General features: G+C 42.7%; 1 non-coding gene across 1 annotated transcript; it reads left to right on the top strand.

Moving 5' to 3' along the window:
- Positions 1-1,875: 1,875 nt before the first annotated feature.
- TRNAM-CAU (transfer RNA methionine (anticodon CAU)) lies at positions 1,876-1,948 on the top strand. The gene has a single exon. It is a non-coding gene; the product is annotated as a tRNA-Met (tRNA).
- The last annotated feature ends 552 nt before the right edge of the window (positions 1,949-2,500 follow it).

Below are 2,500 nucleotides of genomic sequence, written 5' to 3'. Positions count from 1 at the left end.
ACAAAAACGGTCCAAGTTTTCATGACGTCATAAAACTTTCCATTGACAGCGACTCTCTCATCTCCCCCTTTACTCCTGTCTGTCCCTCACTCCCTTTCTCTTTTCCCCTTCTCTTTTTCTCTTTCTCCTTCTCTCACTCTTTCTCTCTTCCTTTCTCTGTCTCTGTCTATCTATCTATCTATCTACACACACACACACACACACACACACATACACACACACACACACATACATATACATATATATATATATATATATATATATATATATATAACCATGTATATGTATATATCATATATTATATGTGAATATATATGTGTATATATATATATATATATGTATATATATACATACATATATATATATATATATATATATATATATATATAGCTATGTCTGAAATATACGATTTGCAAGGTCATCATAAGCTGTGGTAGGTTCCTGCAGCTTTAATATGTAATGGTGAAGGGCACTCTCCGGGTTGAGGAACGGATGATTCTTCGACTTTTTTACTTAATATTTCTGTACCTGAGTGTGTTTGAGGAAGCGTGAGAAAGAAAGAGGGAGATAGTGATTGAGGGGGGGGAGAGTAAAGAAGTAAAGAACAAGTGAGATGTAATGAGAAAAGAAGTGAGGGACAGAGATTAAGAGAGCAGGGGATAGAGAGCCTTTTATGACGTCACAAAAAATTGGACCGTTTTTTGCACCGTCTTTCGCGTGATCAACTTGTGCAAGAGAAGCCTAGCACGGTCGCTGCAAGGGTGACCCACCAACCACAGCCTTTTCCCAGGCGGAGGAGGAGCGTCGAAGGGCAACAGCCTCTGCCCGCCCCTTCCCGAGTGGAGGCTCGTAATTGGTGAGTCATTGTGCAGTGCGCGGCCTCGGCTTCTGTTGCACAAATTGATCACGCGAAAGAAGGTGCAAAAACTGTCCAAGATTGTGCGACGTCACAAATGTTTCCACAATCATACATAGGGATAAGCTCTATCCCACTTTGAGTGTTTGCCTTAGTAATCTCTCTCTCTCTTTCTCCCTCACTCTCTCTCTCTTTCTTTCTCCCTCACTCTCTCTCTCTTTCTCTCCCTCACTTTCTCTCTCCCTGCTTATCTGTTATTCACTAATCTAATCGCTTTACTTTTCACTTATTTTCTGAATAAGTCTCATATTCATTATTTAAGCGTTTTCTTGCTCTATTCTAACTCATACACACACACATACACTCAAACACAATCACGTACAAGCACAAATAGATACACACGTGCGTACGGAGAGCATCAAAGTTAGGGGTCAATGGAGATTTTTGGGACGTCATAAAAATTTGAGCATTTTTTGGACCACCTTTCGCGCGATCAATTTGTGCAACAAAAACGTACCCGAATATTGCACAAATGACGAGCCTCTACTTAGGAAGGGGCGGGCAGAGGCTATTACCCTTCGACGCTCCTCCTCCTCCTGGGAAAAGGCTGTGGTTGGTGGGTCACCCTTGCAGCGACCGTGCTAGGCTTCTCTTGCACAAATTGATCATGCGAAAGACGTACAACAGCGGTCCAAGTTTTCATGACGTCATAAAAGCTTCCATTAACAGCGACTCTCCAACTCCCTCCTACCCTTCTCTTTGTCTGTCCCTCACTCCCTTTCTCTTTTCTCCTTACGTCTCCGTTTTTCTTCCCCCTAACCCTTCTTTCTCTTTTTTCTTTCTCTTTCTCTCTTCCTTTCTTCCTCTCCCCCCTCTCTCTCTTTCTATCTCATAAAAGCATAGTCGGTAAGGTGGCCCTCGATATGGACCACATGGAAGATGAAAGAAAAAAGAAATACGCATAAAAAACAATCCTATGATCGAGAAAAATATTTTCATATTTATCTCATTCGAGAATCGCCTCGATGGCGCAGTAGGCAGCGCGTGAGTCTCATAATCTCAAGGTCGTGAGTTCGATCCTCACTCGGGGCATGGAATTTTAAGCAAGGAGACAAGAGGACAATCAGGAAAATAGGAATCATTCCCTCATTTACAGTGAATCGCATTCCAGACAACGGGATCTTCCTGTCCCTTCGTGAGTGGAGGCTCGGAATTGGTGGGTCAGTTCTGCAATACCCGAGCATATACACACATTCACACCCTCGGACATGCACACACACACGAAAAGAAAACGGCTTTTATAACTTGAGGAAAACTAAGACCCATTTCGAACCATCTTTCGCGAGATCAATTTGTGCAAGAGAAGCCTAGCACGCTCGCTGCAAAGGTGACCCACTAATCTAGTCGAAAGGCAACAGCTTGCTCTATTCTAGCTCTCTTACACAAACATACATACATACACATACACACTCACGCTCACACACACACAGACACACAAGTGCGAACGAAGAAGATTAAAGTTAGTAGTCGATGTAGATCTTTGTGATGTCATAAAATCTTGACCAGTTTTTAGACCGCCTTTCACGCGATCAATTTGTGCAACAGAAGCCGTGCCTGAATATTGCCCACCAATCACGAGCCTTC

This window comes from Penaeus japonicus, unplaced genomic scaffold (assembly GCF_977035675.1).
Source record: "Penaeus japonicus unplaced genomic scaffold, GWHDUDI00000001_assembly GWHDUDI00000009, whole genome shotgun sequence".
Classification (NCBI taxonomy): domain Eukaryota; kingdom Metazoa; phylum Arthropoda; class Malacostraca; order Decapoda; family Penaeidae; genus Penaeus; species Penaeus japonicus.
This window is presented reverse-complemented; position numbering and strand designations above follow the sequence as displayed.